We start from the raw sequence: 21785 nt of genomic DNA on the forward strand, positions 1-21785 counted from the left end.
TAAGCACAAAAATAAATAGTTTTCTTCCCAAGGAATCTTATCAATAATGCGCAAAAAAACAGTAGTATCTTTGATGTATGAAGGAAGTGCAGTGACAAAAGGTTGCAAAAAGAAATCTACATATTCAGAGGTGTTTTCTAGGAGACTCCCATTGGAAGAAACAATGGGTCGACCTGGAGGAATGGTTGGATGTTTATGTAGCTTGGGAAGAAAATTCATAGCTGGTAATCTGGGGAAATCTACTCTTAAGAATTGGTATTCTTCCAATTCCAATAGCCCCCTATCTCTCCAATCTTCCAATTGCAACCAGTACGTTTTGTTGCCCATTTTACTAGCTTCTCTGTTGGATACTGTATAACTACTAGTATCATGCAATTGTCTCAATCCTTCTTGTAAATATTGGGTCACTGGCAGGATTACTACATTGCCTCCTTTGTCAGATTACTTAATTACAATGTTAGTGTTACTATTCAAGGTTTTAATAGGTTCTCTATGCTTAGGATCCAGATTGTTCCATTTCATCGTTTTTTTCTGTCTTAAGTTAAGCATCTCTTTAATAACGCCTTTTTCAAATACATTAAGAGCATCATTAGAAATAGGAGGAAGAAAAGTAGATGTAGGTCTAAAACCACTCTGACAGCCTAAATCAATAGCAATACCAATGTCAGATAAATTAAGGAAGGGATCGAGGTCAGACGTAGATTCGCTATCTAGTTCACACAAAGTTTGTAACATTTCAATATCGTTAATCAACAAATTTGAAGGTCTACCTACATTACTCACTTGTTCATGTAAATTATTTGGTTTAGTAGCATACCATTTCAACAATTTCAGATTTCTCACAAAATGAAATAAATCAATCCTACTTTGGGTGTAATTAAAATTAGTCGTAGGGCAAAATGAAAGTCCTAAAGATAATACCTGGTTTTCAGACTCAGTGAGCTCAATGTCAGAAAGATTACCTACTGTTAATTTTTGATTCATTTCATTGTTGTTTGTCCCCTTGTAAGAACTCCCATGGGGCTTTGTGGATTTGCGTTTCTCTTTGCGTTTCTTCTGAATGAACCTCTTCCTCCGTGACCTCCTCGATTGCCCTTTCCCGCCTGACCAACCTGCCTGCCTTGGGCCAGGAGATCGAATTCCTTTAAAATATTGGTTTTTACCCCTTCAGACAATGATTGGATTGAAATATCACTCTCACTTGTGTCACTCCCAGGGCCAGTTGAATTCACTGTGGTCTCTACATTCTCTTCATTAATTTCTACAGATGTTTGTTGTTCTCTGCAAATTTTTTGTGATAGTGCTTGTGTTGAAGGTTGTTTCACACGTATCTAGTCATATGTTTTAGCAAAAGTAAGGATTTGCCTCTTCTCATAATCCCTTTGATCCCTTACAAATTTCTGTTGTTTTTTCCTTTTGACTTCTTCCTCTGCTTTATTCAATTTATTTTCAATCTTCAGCATTTCTTTGTCAAATTCCTCTTTATCACATAATTCCTTCAAACGAATTTCCACATTAATGATCTCTTGAAGAAGAAATTCTCGCTCCTTCCATGCATACTTGATCAAGATGTGGAGCATATTAATACTGCTTTTATGATTATTAGCTGCCCATTCTTCCAACATGCTGGGATCTGGATTTACATATGTGGGAACCAAAAAAATTCTCAATCCTCTAGGAATTCGATCACAGTCTACGTATTTCTGTAACGTCACTGCTTCCCACCATTTTGATTGTTCTCTTTTGGAGTGTTTCCATAGAAGGTCCCACAATAGTTTTTTCATTATTCTGAGCTGCATTGTCAACATGAGGTAAAACATTGGTCAAATCATTATTGATTGTATTATTAGCAAACAACTGGTCAGCTGATTCTCTTCTTCGGGTCTCTCTAACCATCGCCATTATAAGGTAATGTGTTGACTGATAGTATTTTACATAACAGTCAAAACCCCACGAAGTGGGGTTCCTATTCCAGTCTCTCCTTCAAAGCGCTAAATGCTTATCCGCTGCCCAGAAGCATAAAATAATTTACACACCACTGTTAACGAGGTTCAATTATAAAGAGGAAAATCCAACCGGACAAAACTTCTCCTACCTTCCTTGTCCGTGTAACAGTGCCTTTCAATTCAATGCTTCGGGCGGGCCAAAGACTGTAAATAATCCAAAATAGAGCAACAAATCTGCACCGTCTTAGCCACAGCACGGCAGAAGGAGAGGGGGTCGCGACCCCCGCTTATTTCAAAACAGAACATCCGCACCATTCGGGGCATGGAACATCGGCGCTCCGAGCGTCGAGAGACAAATCTCCATCACTCCAGAGAGTAGAAATACACACGTTTATTTGGCGAAGTCCCAACGCGTTTCGGAAATATAAATTTCCTTGTTCACGGGTAACAGACCCGTTTCTTTCACCAAGTTTAAATACACCCAATACAAAGTGCCAGATACCAACAAAATCAAAATAGGACTAACAGTGAACCTCTCCTCATTTCGAGCTCAAAACATGTCGGCCATTTTAAAGTGACAGATGCAAACATGAATATATAAATAGATTTCTAAACAAAATACTAATTAGCAGTTTGAACCAACCATTACATATTTCAATTTATATTCTCATCACAAATACCATATTATTACTTGACCAAAAGCATTATGAGCCTATTTTTAAATAGTTTATATTATAAAAAGTTGTAAATATTTATACATTCAAAATTAGGGAATTTAATACAAAATGTATATGGTAAACGTAAAGATAAATACATGATTAAAGATATTGCTAAAGTGATTAAATCATTTCCAAAATATATCACATACACCTTCAATTAACCATGGTCCTATCAACATGATTAAAGGTATTACAAAAGTGATTAATTCATTTCCAAAATATATCACATACAACTTCAATTAACCATGGTCCTATCAAGAGGTCTAAATATGAAATATTGCTATTCCTGATGAAAACATTCATATTAAATACTGGATAAAATCCAAATATATAAATATGTGAAAAAAGGATATAATAGCTCTTTTGCTTTTGTCAATGATATAATCATACATTAAAGGTCTTCCCTATTAAATATATTCATGTAAAAGCCACCTAAAAAAGAGGAGAGATAATAACCTGGTTAAAATAACAATAGCAAGTACTACACTCTATAAAAATACCAAAAGGGTTAAAAAATACAAGAATAAAAAGATAAGAATAAAGAAGAGAAATGCAGCATAAATTACAAATTATTTTATAAAACTGTTACATCAAAAACTAATGATACACATCATTAGTTCCCAATGTGTATTGACAATTCCTCATCCATACTAAGTCCAGTTGGATATGGGGTATTCATACCAGCTATGAGCTTGGATTCAAGTCTCCTCAGCTCTAATACCCTATTTCCACCTCTCTCTTTTACAGGAACCTGATCTAGAACAACAAATTTCAAAAGGTCAACCCTTCGGTTATGAAAATCTCTAAAGTGCCTAGCTACTGGGTAACTTTTATCTACATGATCAATAGCTCTCATATGTTCTAAAATTTGTTTTTTAGCAGGATGGATGGTACTACCTATATAAAATTTGTTACAAGGACAAATTAAAGTGTAAACACAATGCTGTGACATACATGACACATGTTTGTGAATTACAAAATGAGTAGAAATAGTTGGAAATTGAATATTTTTCATGTTGATACTGTTTTTGCACGCTACCAAGGCACACCATATAAGTCCAATTCTTCTTGCTGTGTCAGTAAACATTCCAATTCAAAATTGATGTATAGTAGCATTTTTATTAATCCAATTGTTCCGTATGGTCCTATCCATCATATATCCAGAGAAACAACAGCTGAACGAATAGTTCTTGCTTCATATTTAGTGATTTTATAGGTGATTTTGCGTTTTGAACTAAGGGTTATTCTTTTCCCCTCATCTGAGAATCTTAGCCCTGCACTCCTTACAGAATGGAAACAACTACTTATCATGTCCTCATATGGAATGATGGAAATTCTCATCAGGGATGCCATCAATAAAAGAGGTAAATTATTAAAGGTCAAACAATACTTGGAAAAAAAAGCAATTCAAGAAACCAATTTGACTGAGGCAATAGAGAAGAATTATGTGATACTTAGAGATGTTCTTCAGAAACATCAACAGTATACTAAGGATAAGAAACTAAGAAAACTAAGGAGAGATGCCAACGATTATAGGAGTAGCAGGGTGTTTACATATGCACGTAAATGTGATAACATCAATGTTGATAAACAGGCTGATACTAGCCTGATACCACACAATGAATTGGCATCCTTTGCCTCTACTAGTGACAGTGAAGTTTCTAGAATATCAAATAGATCAAATGACGATGGGGGGCTTGGCCAAGATGGCGACATGAGAGGAGGCTCAGAAGAGAGCGCCGCTTACAGCCCACAAAGATCCTAAAAATACTCAGTTCCAGGACATCCCAACTCAAACTACGGAACGACCGAAGCACTGTGACCCGCTACGCACCTGCAGATCCGTCAGCAGCAACGCCCGTTATTGCTTGCGCGACCCTGCCCTAGCTAGGGCCGGCAGCAGAACAGAGGCTGCGACCGAGACCCGACGGAATACTACACGCCCCGGCACTCGGAGCTGGAAGCAGCAGTACCAGACAGCAGAAGGCACCCGAGGTGAGAGATCGACGTGAGCGACGAGGCAGCGATGCATACCGGCATTGCCGTTCAAAGGCGAAAAATTGAAGCAGGCCGTCGGGCCCAGAGAGACCACGGAGCCGCGTACTAATGGACGCCACGAGCGGCATGCTGAGACATAACTCGACAACGCCGATCCTACCGGGGGCATAACCCAACAACACCACAGCGACTCGAACTGCAGAGACGGGGCGGCGTGCGCCCCCGACGATAATTTAAAGACAGAGTCAGGGTGATGCCAATAACAGCATCGGGACCCATCTGCTACACGGTTTAACCTGCATGTGATAAGAATCACCCAAGTGCCTCACCACGGCACAAAGAGCAGGAGAAAGTACAAGGCAATGCGCAGAGTTAAAAAGTAACCACCAGGCCTAGGGGCCCTGATGTAACCTCCCCTAAGCACCACAAATCAGGGAACCCAAGCAGAATCAGCAACCCTGACCTGCCCAACCAAACAGAACCAGTCGGACGCCTCCTCTCCTGCGGCCGCTGACCCCACGAAACATAGCTCACGACCCTGAGCGGGCCCCCCTGCTTGAAGACTCTCCGAGGACGCCCAGAGACAGGTACTCACCTGCATGAACTAGCGTAACTGGGACCAACATAAATTATCACACCCCTATCGACCCGAACGGTCCACTCTGACCCAGATCCGAATCACAGGGCACACATGTAATAGCATAAGCCACCCAGCCAGCACTACAACTAATGTACAACGAGACTAAAGCGCCCACAATCATGGTGAAGCCGAAACCTCGAGGGGCCAACTCAAGACTAGAATTACAGCCTCATCGCTGGAACCAGATACAGACTCAAACTCAAATGCTCTGCGCAAAGTAACAGAGACACTGGCCTCACACTCCACACAAATAGTCAAAGTGTTACAGGCAGTACTTGACACCAGAACATCACTAGAGGGCAAGATAGATACCGTGGTAGCGGAAGTTAATATCCTCTGAATGGAACATCAGATATTAGCAGATAGGGTCACCACAGCAGAAACCACCCTCTAAACGGCCCAACCGGATATGGAAGACATGAAACTCTGACTCCAACACTAAGAAACTGAAATAATGCAGCTGCAAAGGCGAGGGGATGAAGCAGAAGGCCACTCACGCCAAAACAATGTGAGATTCCTTGAGTTTCCGGAACGGATCGAACTTCCAAATGCGGAATCATTCCTAGAACGCTGGCTCAAAGAAACAATACTAACACAAGAGACCTCACCTTCTTTGTCGGTGGAACGGGCACATCAAATCCCGGGGGGCCCCCCTCACCCAGGAGCCCCCCCCACCCACTAGTAGCGAGATTCTTAAACTACCGAGACAAAGATCAGGTCTTGAAGGGCTTTCGCACATCTGGTCCAATAGACAGAGAGAACGCAAAGGTCCTGGCCTACCCGGACTACTCAGCTGAAGTCCAGCATAAACGTGCCACCTTCTACACAGCCAAACAGGTACTGCGAGACAAAGACTACTCATACTCCCTTATGTACCCGGCCAGATTGCGTGTGGTGGACGGAGATGGAACTCATATATTCCCGACCTCGGAAGACGCATGGACCTGGATACACGCAAATGGACCAGCAGACCCCCACCGTGGAAACTCAAGGACAGAAAGAATGGTTAACCCAGCAGCCACGACGAAACAAAAGCTCAAAACCCAGAACCAAGTTGCGCCCAACTAAGACACAAGCAGCGGACGAATAAGCTCAAACCCTAATGGTGGTAAACAGATTCTCATGCATACGAACACAGCCCAACCAGGACACCACCAGCACGGACTCAGACTCAGCAAGCAGCCAGCACGGCCCACCCACATCCCCTCTAATTTCCGGCCCAATATTTACCCCACGTTTGGCAGATGATCTCTAAAATAGAACACAATGGCTGCAATCACATCAACTCAAGCGGTCTTGACAACGCAAACTGCACCAAGTAATGCACACGTCCAGCCAGCCCTAGCGACAAGGGCGAGCATAAAGACTCAGCTGCTCAATGACAAACACAGACCCCCACGGAAAGCAAGCAAAGGACATATTACCATACAACCTGCTTCAACACGCGCGTGCAGACTTCGGTATGTGTAACACAGAGCCCAAGATGGGGAAAGACCACTTCCGTATGGGCCGGAACTCAGGAGCTGTCTTGGACTACTCATCAAACCCCCCCCCCCAACCCATTAGGGTTACCGCATGGACCTAGTTGGGACTAATGTTCCGAGTTGCACCAGTTGTGCCTGGCAGTTCACAATTAGATTAACCAATGTAAGTTGCAATATGTCTTATTCTTTTACTATTTTTCCAACTTGCTCTATATACTTCTGTGCTGGGGGAGTGAGGGGAGCCGGAGGGGCGTGAGAGGGGCCCCGGGTTGCGCAGTGTTCACTCTGGGGGCAGACAATGCGCTATTCCACTAACCCTAAACATAACGATGGCATATAATATAGTAACCTGGAATGTCAAGGGACTGGCCAACACCACTCAAAGGCATAGACTACAAACCTATTTCAAACGCCATAAAGTACATATCACTATCCTCCAGGAGACACATGCAACTGCATACGAATTGGACGAAATTGGCAAAAACTGCCCAGGCATGATATACGGTACTAAAACCTCCACATACGCGAAGGGTGTACTGATCCGGATTGCCTCGGGCATACCCTATGCGATCCAAGACGTTCACATAGACAGCAATGGCAGATACGTATACCTGCTCGGAGAACTAGATGGCAAACAATTAGCAATAGCTGGGATATACGCGCCAAACACAGGTCAAGGAGAGTTTACACGAACTATGTCCATGCAAATCTCACATGATCCTCCGTCCATACCTATCACCTGGGGGAGATTTCATCAGTGTTGTAGACGTGCCAATGGATAGATCCTATCCCCCAGTGAAAGGCGCGCTGAGCAGAAACTTGTCTCGAATGTTGGGTACCTGGATCCAAGAGAGGGGGTTACAAGACGTTTGGAGATGTCTACATCCCAATGATAAAGAATACTCCTTCTACTCACTGGTACACCAGCTCCACACAGATAGATCTGCTGCTATTCTCAGCCACATTAACACATAAGATACACAGCGCATCCTACATGGCCAAAACCCTATCAGACCATATCCCTCTAATCACCACACTAAAATGGAGCAAACAGCCAACACATATTCCCACATGGCACCTGCAACCCACTCTATTTCGAGACCCCCCTTCCGAGATAAACTAGCAGAGGAAATAAAGTCCTATTTTGCAATAAACGCGAAGACGACCGCATCACGCGCGTTAGAATGGGACGGGCACAAAGTTGTCATGAGAGGCATGTGCATGTCAATGTCGGGAGGGGCCCAACGGGCATTGACCCTAGAACTACAAGATATCAAAGGGAAACTACGAAATATGGAATGTGAAATGGCCTTGGGCAGTGTCGACAGAGATGAAATTAATAATCTTAAAAAACAATGGAGCGAATCTGAAATTCGCCGCAAAACTTCGATTACCGACATTACAGAGCACGCTTACATGCCGATGGAGACCGTTCCAGCAGAATGCTGGCTTGGTTAGCAAAAGGGCCGCAACTATACACCCCCATAAACGATATTCGACACAACACGGGTACGTTAGTAAATATGCAATCAGAGATAAATGACGCCTTTAAGCAATATTACAGCATACTCTACAAGGCTGAACCCCCCCACACCGTTAAAATTAACAGAGTTTCTCCGAAGTGCCCCACTGACAAGTCTACACACAGAACAACTGGTAGACCTAGAAAAACCCATAGAAAAAGAGGAGATATTACAGCCATTAAAACAATATCCCCATAATAAAGCCCCGGGAAAAGACGGACTACCCATTGAATATTACCAGACTTTCCCATCACAAACACTCGCGCCATATTTAATAATGTTAAAAGAGACATACGAATTAGGGCGACTCACAGACTCGCAATGCGAAGCAACAATCCTAGTCCTACATCAAAAAGCCCGTGATCCTCTGGATGTCCGTTCCTACTGAACCTTATCACTACTAAACTCAAACTATAAGATACTGGGGAAGGTGCTAACGAACCGCCTCCTACCACTAATGACTACCCTGTTACACCCAGACCAATCCGGTTTTATACCCAGACACAACACCTTTGTCAACATTAGTAACTTACTACGCCTTATGACCGAGACCCCCGAAATGGACCACTCCTGTGTGGCGGTCTCACTAGATGTAGAGAAAGCCTTCGACACACTGGGTTGGCTCTTTCTGATGGCAACCCTACAGAAAATGGGATTCGGCGCAGTGTTCATGCGCTGGATATCCATACTATACACTAGCCCCAAGGCATGAGTCAAAACCGGTGCCACCATTTCGGAGGAATTCGAAATAGGCAGAGGCACACGCCAGGACTGCCCATTATCACCATTACTATTTGCGTTGGCAATCGAACCCCTTGCAGCGAGATAGTGCAGTGAAGCGACAAGATAGGGCATTCCAGATGGAGAGGAACTCCGCATCATCTACTTATATGCAGACAACACATTAATATATCTACGCAATAACAATGAATCCCTACCGAACGTACTACACCTGCTCAATCTCTATGGCGCCTTATCTGGCCTACGCGTCAACTGGGCAAAATCATGTGTATTCCCCATGCAACCACTCCCAGATCCACGTGACGACGCTGTTACTGGCAATGATTTAAAATGGGAATATACAACTTTTAAATATTTAGGAGTACATATCTACCACAACACCTCCGATTTAAGAGAAGGCAACCTCGACAGAGCGATTAGGTCAATAAAGGGCTCTATACCCTTCTGGTGCTCACTTCCTCTCTCGCCCATGGGTAGGGTAGCCTTTGCTAAAATGATTGTGCTTCCTCGACTATTATACTACTTCACTGCACTACCACTTATACTGCCAAAAACCTTCTTCACACAATTAACCAAATTGCTGACTGAACTGATATGGACTAACGGACGTAGGAGACTGGCCATGACCACGATCTGTCTCCCAATAGAGAAGGGTGGGATGGGTGTCCCACAACTCGAACTCTGCTACGCGGAAGCACAACTGCACTGGATTCTGACCTGGTTACAAGACCCCCTCGGACCAGAGGGTCGCAAAGTGAAAATACATCTAGGACATTCTGATGTACTGAGCTGGCTCATCAGACGAGAGGCTCCCTCGCCTCATAGCAACATTCTGATAACAGTAGCTGACCGCATTTGGCGCCGTTATGTATCAAGGGATATCCACACACCACCATATTTACCCAAGATCCCTCTACTAGTAATACCAGGAATGGATACATTACAGGGCAGATCGGGCCTCACTTTATGGACCGAAAAAGGCATACAATTAGTTGGTGACCTGTTACACTAGCGGAAACATACACCCTAGGTCCGGGCGAGTTCATTATGCATGGGGCACTTAAGAGCCTAATACGTAAAACATGGGGCAGCGGTAGCTCAGAACCACAAACATTACTCATATTACACGAATTGTTGACGGGAGCTGAGACACAAGCAAGCATCTCCTGGATCTATAACACACTACAAGCATGTCAGGAAGAGGCACAATCGCAAGCCAAGTCCAGTTAGGACAAGGCCTTACCAACACCACTCACAATGCAAGCATGGTCCATAGCCCTCACAACTACACAGGAGATATCATGCAATGCCTGCTTTAGATAGACACAACTCAATTACTTACACCAGACATATTTAACCTCAATTCGCATAAAACGCATGTTCCCACAGGCCACCTCCAAATGCCCAAGGTGCTGTGTTGCGGAGGCAGACTTCTGCCATATGACCTGGAGCTGCTCACTGCTACACCGTGTGTGGCACGATGCCACAAAACAGATCATCACATGGTTGCGATTGCCTCTGACCCCTACACCCAATTTCTGCCTATTAGGGATACGCCATAGGCAAAATAAAGACAAACAAAGACACAGATGCGCAGATTTAGCATTTATTATGCTTAAGCGGCTCATCGCAACACAGTGGAAATCACCCAGCACCCCAGACATGCAAAGATGGATCAAGGACCTGACACACTGGACTAATGCAGAGATACAAGTACTGCGTACACTCCGGGACATCGGGGTCGAGGTTGTAGGTGTAGACATATGGGACACCTTCCTGGATCAGTTGCAGGTAAAAGACGACACATGCCCACCTTAGACTGCTAGCACAACACTCGCTCAAAGAGAGAGAAAAAAAAAATGTCACACCAAAAGAATGCAGGAAATGACCAATCACACAGAACGACAAGCCACACAGAATACAGACAACAACTGAGAAACTGCAAAACCAAGACAGGTGTAATAGATTTTACGACTGAGACACTGTTCCCTCAACACTCAGCGCCCCCCCAAGGAAAACAACGATACCCTGCATCTATTCCCGCCACCCCCACCCTCTATGCCCCCGTGCGACTCCTCCCCTTACTGGCAGATAGCAACGAGACCTTCAGATATATTACAGAGCAAACCCCCATCCACATTAACTCCCTCCTATCACCCTCTACACTCTCCCCATACCATATCTTCCCCTTCCCTACTATCTCTTCTTATGTTTCTTGTTGGAAATTATGTCAAAATTCAATGATTGCCTCAAAATAAGAAAACAGACAAGATAATGTATCGTAAAATAGAAAGCAAAGTAATACACCGGTGAAGCCACCTGCAACACAAATCCGACAAAATGTTGTGATAATTGTAAACAATTGAAAATTTCAATAAACAGATTTAAAAAAAAAAAAGTAGAACAAATGATGATTCAAGTAGTTCTAGCAGGCCACCATCAAACTTGACTAGCAACAAACCACCATTTTAGTAGAATTAGAAAGATACTGCAAGGGTCAAAAGCCATGTCGCCCAGATCATCAGACACATACAAGAGAACCAGAAGAGGGAAGAGAAAAAATAAAACCAATAGAGAAAGACAGGGAGGATGTAACTACGAGGGCAACATCACGCAATCAAGTACACTAAACCCCAGCCAAATATGTGCAGCTCCTCCTCGTTCTGATATTTCCATTATTAATTTGTCAAACAAGACACTTTATGAACATCAAATAAATATTTTGAGTAAAGGACTTGGTTTTGTTCCGACGTCTCTGCCTGATTTTACTGAATTACACATCAATTTATATAAATGTATTCGCAAATGTAAACTGTTCAAATGTTTTCTTGAAAAAAACCACATGGTCCCCTCCACTCCAAGTACTCACATTTCAAGTGACCTTACTATACAGGAGGTTAAGGATATCCAAACCCTTCTTTCTTTAGAACACACTACTGATTTTCATCTATTCCTTCACTCCCTGAGATCCTATCTGATCTAAATGTTGACCCCTTTCTCAGTATTGATAGTGGTCTTAAACCCACTTCGAAATTTACTCCATCCCTGCCATCTGACAAATTGATTGATATTTTTCATGAACGTGTCACCTTGGAACTCTTTAAACTGGAAGATATGTATGTTTCAAAACGCAAGAGGATCCCCTATAACATCACTAAATACAAAGCAAGAGCTATTCGTTCGGCTGTTGTTTCTCTGGATGTATGATGGATATCACCATATGGAACAATTGGATTAATAAAAACGCTACTATACATCAATTTTGAATTGCAATTTTTACTGACACAGCAAGAAGAATTGGACTTATATGGTGTGCCTTAGTATGTATATATGAACTTTCAAGTATCAGTTGAATTTCAAATGATACTATCTGCATCCTTAGTGGCTGGATGCTTACCAGTTGGACGCCCATTGTGTTACTTGATATTAATGTATTGATTGTGTTGGTTTTACTACAATATACATATGTGTAGGAGGTGTGTCTTTTGTTACTTACACATGCCAGGCCTTTTGGACTCTTAGCATGAAATCCAGAAAGGTGGAGAGATTGGAGTCGTCGTGCATCAGAATGTCAGTGTCTACTTTTCGTAGGCCAGGCGAAGTGCTACATTCTGAACACTAAAAATGTGCATTCTAGAGATACTAGGGCCCTAGGTGAGAGTCTAGGGCTCAGGGATCGGTGAGCCCTGTTTACATCAAACAATGCGAAAAGCTATCAGCTCCAAAGAGGGATTTGAGAAGCCATATTGCCGATGTCTGTTGTCTTAGACATACCCATGATCTTCAGGTTGTTGCAAAAGTCATCTGGCTCCAAGGGCACGTTCTTCACTTTTATGACAATTAGCATTTTACTGATGTTTACTATCTGTTCATTATAGACAGATGTGTTGTCCTCAAGAGTGGAAATTCGACTTTCAACTGTAGTAATAGAAGGAATCCCGTCCAGAGGCCGGGCCAAGGCTGGCAGCACCAACTGAATCTTCAGTCAATGCACCACTGTCACCAGTACTTCTCATCCAGGTTAGGGTGCCGATTTCAGAGTGTGGCAGGGTCCACCATCTTGGACCGAGCTGGGCTTGATGTCTTATTCTGCACCTCAGATTTTTTCATTCCTTATTCTTGAACCTAATTTCCTCATTCATCAGCTTTTAGTCCTCATCCCTTACTCTTTGTTTCCCATCTCTCACTGCTCGAGATTTATCTCTTATTCCTTATGCCTTGCTAACCAGCCCTTGTCCCTCTCTCCTCATTCGTCACTTGTCATCCATTGCCCCATATCACGTACTCATCATCCCTCACTCTTAATGTCCTAATTTTTCATCCATTAATTACTTCCTCATGACAAAGGGGCTCATTATGAACCCGGCGGTTGTAAATACCGCCACCAGCATGGCGGTCTAAAACGCCATATTATGTACACAGGGAGAGCCGCCTGTGGCTGCCCTCCGCCACCATCAGGCTACCGCCCTTAGGCAGCTTGACAATGGCGGATATCATTATCCGACAGGGCAGCGCTGCAAGCAGCGCTGCCCTCCCTGATAATGATCTCTGTTTCCCCCAGCCTTTCGCTGAAAGGCTGTCAGAAAGGGTGCTCCAGGGCCCCCGTGCAGTGCCCCGTCACGCAGGTCACTGCCCAATTTACGGGCAGTGATCTGCGTGACGGGTGCTGCTGCACCCGCCGCACTGAGGCATTGACGACGGAGCCATGTGGAGCCATCGGCAATGTCCCGGCCCTGCATTCTGCTTGGCCGATGGACGGAAACACTGTTTCCACCTGCCGGCCCAGCAGAATGCTCATAATTTGTCAGGCGGTGTCTCAAGGGGGCTGGCGATCTATGAAAAGACCGCCAGCATGAACACGGCGGGGTTTCCCCCTGTGTTCATAATGAGCCACACAGTGTTTATACCTTATGTCAGATCCCTCATTTCGAATCTCTCACTTCTTATTCCACACTCCACAGCACCTACTCCTCATTTTTAATTTCTTGCTACTCTTCTTTACTCCTCATTTTACTCCTTATCCTTCTTACCTCATTCCTTATACATCACTCATTAGTGCTTAGCTCTTGCTCCTGATTACTCACCCCTCACTTCTCATCCTTCACCCTCATTCATTACTTTCATAGTTAACTTGTGTCTCACCTTAGTTGTTATCCATCAGACCTCATCCCTCATTTCTCCACATCATTTACTCCTCATTTACCTATCACTACTTAACACTCACTTGTCAGTTCTTACCCATTACTCATCCTAGCTATCTCTTAATTTTTCATTTCTCAGTACATCCCTTCTTCACTCCTCATTCTTTACTACGTGTCTTTCATAATTAGGGTCCAATTTAAATGTTGGCAGAGATGGAATGGTTGTTCCACCACCGGGCTGGTAGACATTTACATTTTGGCAGTCGGCACCTCTGTCAGGGTGACAGTGTAATTTACTCCACCCTGGTGAATGGCAGACCGTCACCAAAATAAAAATGAGGCCCTAAATATCCTTCTTCTGATTCTCACTTTTTTCCTGACTCCTTCTTCCTCCCCCCTAAACCCTCATCCCTCATTATTAATCATCCATCATCCAGTCCCCGTGCATAGCTCATTTCTCACCTCTCGTTCCTTTACATCCCTCACTCTGCATCACTCAACCTATGTTTTAATGTTTCATCCCTCACTCCTTATCCCACAGTTGTCCCTCCATATCCCTTATCCCTTATTCCATCTCTTTATTTCCTACTCTTCCACTCACTCTCCATTATTTACTTGTCACACTTCCTTTCTCTCCTCTCCTTCTTTGTTCATGCCTCATTCTCATGCCGCCCCTTCTGAGAAATTAGTAAAATGAACAAATGGTGATGCACAGTCCGCTTTAGGACATGTTGATCCCATACATCTCATGCCTCAGTTCTCTTTCCTCTTTCTGTACCATCTTGCCCACTCTCCTCTTTCTTTGCTTCTCATACTTTTTAATCAACCTTTATAACTCATTATTATTCATTACTCCTCAATGTTCAGCTCTGATATCCAACTCCTTACCCTTGAACTATCATTTGTTAACTCTCATCCATCACTTTTAATTACTCCTGCCTCCAGTCTCACTCCTCAACCCTCACTTCTCATCTTTTACCTCATCCCTCACTCACCTTCTCCTTCTCCCTCAGTCCTCATGACTCAGTCCTCACCCCTTATTCCTTTCTCCTAATGTCTCCCTAACTCACCCAGTTCCCTCACTCTTCATCACACTCTTGACCCGACTCCTTACTCTACAGCCCTGACCCATCCCTACTCACTCATCCTCTCTTTAACAGCGACACTGGACAAATTATGTTTTCTTAAAATGTCCACCACCCTGACCATTTTAGGATATCCTTCTAACTCCCTCCTTATGACACCGTTCTCAATATTCACTCAATTTTTCCCATTTATCATGCCTCAATGTTCCCTCATTCTTCTACCCTCACTGAAGCCTCACCAATGTATCTCCAGTCCACAGCCCTCACATTTCATCTCTTCTTCTTTACTTCTCATCTCTCACTTCTCATCCATCATTCTTCACTTGTCATCCTTCAAATGTGCAGTACCTAATCCCTTTAAAGTCATCCTCATTTCTCACTCCTCATCCCTTAATCATTGCCCATCATTCTTCAGCCCTCATCTATTAAACCTTATCTGTCATGCATCACTCCTCACTCCTCTGGCCTCATCTGCCACTCTTATTCCTCATAACCTGTCTTCCATGTCTCACCTCCATTCTCCCAACCCTAGGTAGTCATAATTTATCTCTTCCACCTCATTGCTCATTCTTCGTCCCTCACAGTCTCCTAATTTCCCTCACCTTATACCCCTAATTACAGATTCTATATCTCTTGCGGTTCAACTCTTCATTTTGCTTTGTGTGATGTGTGAGATTGACAAACTATGATGTCCTTAAAAGTACACCACCCTCTCTATTTTAGGACAATCTAATCCCTCACGCCCCATGCATGTGTTCTTATTCTTCATTCGTTATCACTCATCCCAATCTACAATTTCCATTTTTCTCATGACTTACTTGTCACCCTTCATTGATCACACTTCCCTCCTTAACCCTCACCCAACTTCATTCCCAAATATTGGGAGAAAAAACGCAGTAATAGCCATATTTCAAAAACATAGAGTACTACAGTATATTTACAAATTTGAACATATTTAATTATTTTAAAAAGTCTATGCAGTACTGGAGTAATACCTAGACATTACTGTGCTACTTAATTTTTTTTTTTTAAATAACAAACATTTTTTAAAAGAAAAACAAACTTGCTGGTTATTAGCATGGTACTCCTTAAACTTGTTTTACAAATATGTAAAAATATATTTAAAAAATCCCTATCCATTTCCACTTTAATAAAGTGGTACTAGGTAGCGAACAACAAAAAGAAACCTTCTATTTACCTATATCTAGGTCCCTTACCTAGAGTATAGCCAAACTCTATTTAAACAATATGGCTACATTTTCATTTTGTAAAGACAGCCATTAGCCATTCATATGCTGCCACATTGGAATACCAGGGCACAATATATAAATTAAGACCACCTGTAGTATTGTATTGCATTACCCTTGCATCACGCATGGTGTCACATCGGCAATGCAATACTTAAGTCAAATGCACAAAGCAATGCAAAACCACCACCCATGGCCCTGTGTTTCTTGGTAAATCTGTAGAAATGTAAAGCAGCATAATTCACTGTTTTGCATCACTCTGCAAACCATAATCTACATTCCTGCTATAGTACAACTACATGCATACATCACTCCACTCCATACGACTGTGCGCCACTCCACTGTACACCACTCCACTTTATGATGTTCCACTGTATACCCCTCCAGTGTACACTATTCCCACCTATGCCACTCCACTGTATGGCACTCCACTTCATGCCATTTTATACTACGCCACTCCACTATACGCTATTCCACTCTACACCACTCCACCCTACACTATTACACTTTAAGCACTTCATTTAAAGCCACTACACTGCTCCAATCTATGCCACTGGTCACGCCCCCACTGTACATCACTCCACATTATGATGTTCCACTGTACGCCACTCCAGTGTACACTATTCGATTCTACACCACTCAACTCAATGCTATTCTAGTGTTTACCACTGTAATCTACGCCACTTCACTGTATTGTTTTCCACTCTACCCCACTCCAATATATGCCAGACCCGTATATGCCACTCCACTGTACACCTGTGCAGTCACTCTAAATCCTAAAATTACACTTGCCTCCCTTTACCTCTAGCCACCCTTAAAGGCTAAAATCACCCTTACCCCTCTTTACCTTTAACTGCACCCAGAAATATGTTATTTATAAAAATACTTATCTGCGTAGTAAAGTACTCTGTAGTAAAGGTAGGAATACTTACCTGTTTGGTACTTACCTGCGTAGTAAAACTATGTGTGGTAAGGGATGCATGGTAAAGGATGTTTCCTTTGTTATATTCAGTTAAATATTTGTTATATTCCTTTTTAGTTCATTCATTTTAGTCCATATCATATTGTTTCAGGATATGTGATATTAATTTCAATATCTAATATTAATTTTAAACTAAATCAACATAATGTCAATGCATGTCATTTTCATTTAAATGTGTCATATTCATTTAAACATGGCTCATGTTCATTTCATTATGTGCTTTATTCACTGCAATGCCTGCAAACGTATCTCACATAACTTCATATTCATTTTAAAATGTATAATGCTTTTTAATGAATGCCATATTAATTTTCTGTGGCCATTTTCATTTCAGAAGTGTCATAGTCATTTAAAAGTGGTTCATATTCATTATAACATGTGGCATATCTCTTTCAATGAATATCATATTCATTTCAATTAATGACATTTTCACATTAACACTTGACATATTAATTTTAGCATGGGTCATTTACATTTACCTGTCAACATATATTATTTCAATACATGTCATATTCATTGCGATATATATCATATTCATTCAGAGCATGCCATATTCATTTTTATAAGTGTCGTAATTTTTGCACTTAGCTTATCCATTTTAACACATGTTGAATTAATTTCAATAAGTCTCATATTTATTTCAACACATTTCATTCACAGCTTAGTATGTGTCATATTCCTTTCAATGGATGCTGCAGTCATATTAAAACTTTGTATATTAACTTTACAAAAGTCATAACTATTTCAACACAAATAATATTCATTCCAATGTGTATCATATGACTTTCAATGCAAGGCGTATTTATTTTGATAAATTTCATGTTAATTTCAATGTTACTCATATTCATTTCAAATTCATATCAAATTAATTTCAATGGAGCTCATATTCATATTAGTTTATGTCATATTCATCTTAACATGTGTCATATACCTTTCAATCAATGTTATATTTGTTTCAACGGATATCAGAATCATATTAACACTTGTCATATGAAGTTTACCATGCATCATAACCATTTTAATCTATGTTGTATTCATTTCAATATGTATCATAATAATTTCAGTGGATGTCTTACTCATTTTGACGAACGTCATGAGAATTTCAGTATTGGGAATATTCATTTTAAGGCATGTCAAATTCATTTCAATGGGGCTAACATTGATTTCAACACAAGTCATATTCATGTTACACCATCTCATATCAATTTCTGTGTATCTCATAGTCATTCCAATCTTGGTGATATTCATTTCAACACAATTTCTAGTCATTTCACCATGTGTAATGTCCATTTTAAGATATTTTATATTTTTTTCAGTGTACAATATATTATTTTCTGAATGTGATATATTAACTGCTGTAACTGATGTTCATTTCAATCTGCCATATTAATTTCAACTCATGTAATATTCCTCTTGACATATGTCTTTAATTTCAAGAAGTGACCCTTTCTTTTTGATTCATATTGTATTCATTTCAGTGCATTCTATATTGTTTACAGTGAGGGACATATTAATTTCAGTGTATTTGATATATATTACAGTGTATCTCTTTTTCAATTCAGTGTGTGTTAATCAAATCAATCACTAAGTAGCATATTCACTCTGCCATGTTTTGCATATTCGTTCTGGTACAAGTCAGATTCATTCTGCCAGGTATCATATTTATTTTGACACATATTACATTCATTCCTAAATGTGTCATATTCATTTTGCAGTATGCCATGCATTTGAGGAGGTGTCCTATATGGGGATCTGTAATTGAGAAATGAATGGCTTCTCATAGCCCTGTACATGTGCAAAGAATGTTAATTGACTCTGCTGTTGCCCTTCTATCTTTCAGCAGCACCAGCCATTTGGGATGTTGTCAAGTTACAGAATATCATTAGGGATGCCATACTCCAGTCTCAGCCTTCCCTTATTTTACAAAAGTTTTTATTTTACAAACCGTTTCAAGATGTTAGTGTGGGCTCATTGATGCTAGTTATGCAGATCAAGACTGCAGGTCCTCTAATGCTACAATTAGTAACTGCGAGTCTAGATGAGAACAATATATACTAGGTACTCTCGGAGCCTTCTCTGGACCCACAAGGTAGCAAAGTGTCCAAATAGATGCTTGTTCCATTGACTGAACACAGCACAGGAGCAATGGCCCGACTTGTGCAGGACTACAAAGATTAGCAGTTGGGCACCAGGTTTTCATAATCCAGACGAATTCAAACACAAAAGAACCTCTTTGAGGAGGGAGGCATCACACTTAGACTTAGAAAACCAATGGCCCATCAATGTCGCCTCATCTCCTAGTTTTCTTTCCACATGCATCTTTTTCTGTTTCCTCTCCCTTCTTCATTAAAGAAATCAAGAGAGTGATAGAAAAAACAAGTGAATGGCAGAGGTAGTGAGTGATAAAGGTGTAAGGGGGAAAGAAGAAGAACCGAGGTGAATAAAAGATGAAGAGTAAAACTAAGGCAAAGGTTGATTGATGGAGTCATAGAGAAAGAAAGTAGTAACAATGTAAGTGAAAAAGAGAGTAAAAAAAGAATGTGGCAAAAAATACAATGTTCTTTTACCACATTTTATGGGAACCCTGGGAAATGTAGTCATGCAGGATTTTTGTTTTTTGCTGCTGAGTTTAGCAAGAGAAATGTTATTAATCCTATGTGCCCTTAATAGAGGCTATACTTCTTCTACATAAATAGAAAATGCTATGTTCCTGACAAGCATAGCAACCACGCAAATACACTGCCACTCACTCAGAGAATACAACACATACTCATGATTGATAAACTAGTGATAGATCCCTGATGCTCTTCTAGCCCTTTCCCTCCTCATAGGTTTGTAGGGACAATCAACCACCCATTCACGTCTACAGGTGCAGAGATAGAGGCCTACAGCCAGATTGAGCTAAATATAAACACAACTGAACCCATACTACAGGGAGCACTGTGAGGGTCCTTCTTGTTGAGAAGAATAGACAATTCACCCCCTTGGGCACTACACAGCACAGTGTTCCTACAAGTATTTCCTCTCCCTTGGCCAGATGATGTGCCAAACTTACTTGCTGTCCCTGATCGGCTGCAGATATTCATTCATCAGACCAGAGCAGCCACTCTCCTGCAAGTGGAATAATACCCAAGTAAATCCCAAAATGTCCCTCTCTTGGGGGAACCTCCTAGGGCTGCTCCCGGGCCATCTCTGGCTGGGGCTGCCCCTTGAAATAACTCTTCACCGGGCACTTTGATTTGCATAATGTTGGCCTTTGTCTAAAGTAGCATAGTGGGTGAAAACCAATAGACTGAAATGTAATTCAGGATAATTGGCAGGGTTGTATGTCAGAACCACGCAGGCATTTATCACGCATTCACAATGAGATCCGAACCATGAATGCATCTTTTTAACGCATTCCTTTACCACACAACTTGTTACAACAACTTGCCATAGGGAAATCGTTGGATTTGGAATAGCATAACTCCAGTTTGTGCAACAGTAGGGAAAGTGTTGCACTTAAAGTCCAACATCAGTCCAACAATGCTTTCCTTAAGGCAAGTCATCATAACAACTTGCGTGGTAAAGGAATGCATTGTAAAGATGCATTCGTGGTTCGGACCGCTTTGCAAATGTACAACAAGTTTTGAGCCGCGATGTAAAGGCTGATTCACAATTGGCAGTGTTGTTGTTGCTAAAAAGAGTCTTAGTCACTGGCATCGCTCGGGCTGGATTTCAGTCCATCTTTATTTTTCTCCATTATGCCACTTCAACCATATTATATAAAACAGTCTATCCTTACACAACACACACAAATAAGCCCATTCAGACAGAGCCTACATGCAGCAAGCAAGAAAAGGGGCAGACTTAGCCTCTTAGCCACAGACCAATCAGATAATAAGCAATGGTTTATACTATAAAATCAGTACTGAGAATTACTGACTTAGCACATATTTGATTAGAGGAATGAATACCCTTCTGAAGGTGGTGAAATATATATAAGGAGGCTGTCGTTATTCTTATTATTATAATTATGTTTATAATTATTATTATTATTATTATTATTATTATTATTATTATTATTATTATTATTATTATTATTATCGTCATCAGAAATAGTATTATTTCCTATCTGTATTAGTATTGTTATCACTAACTTTAGACAGTTCCTTACAACACCCGGAAACCCAACATGTATTATTTGGTCAAACAACGACCGGAAAGTAATGTATTCCAAGTAATGCTACCTCAAAACGACCAAAGCAAACTCAACTAAAAGTGGAAGTGGGGGTATAAT

Source organism: Pleurodeles waltl, chromosome 3_2, assembly GCF_031143425.1.
Source record: "Pleurodeles waltl isolate 20211129_DDA chromosome 3_2, aPleWal1.hap1.20221129, whole genome shotgun sequence".
Classification (NCBI taxonomy): Eukaryota; Metazoa; Chordata; class Amphibia; order Caudata; family Salamandridae; genus Pleurodeles; species Pleurodeles waltl.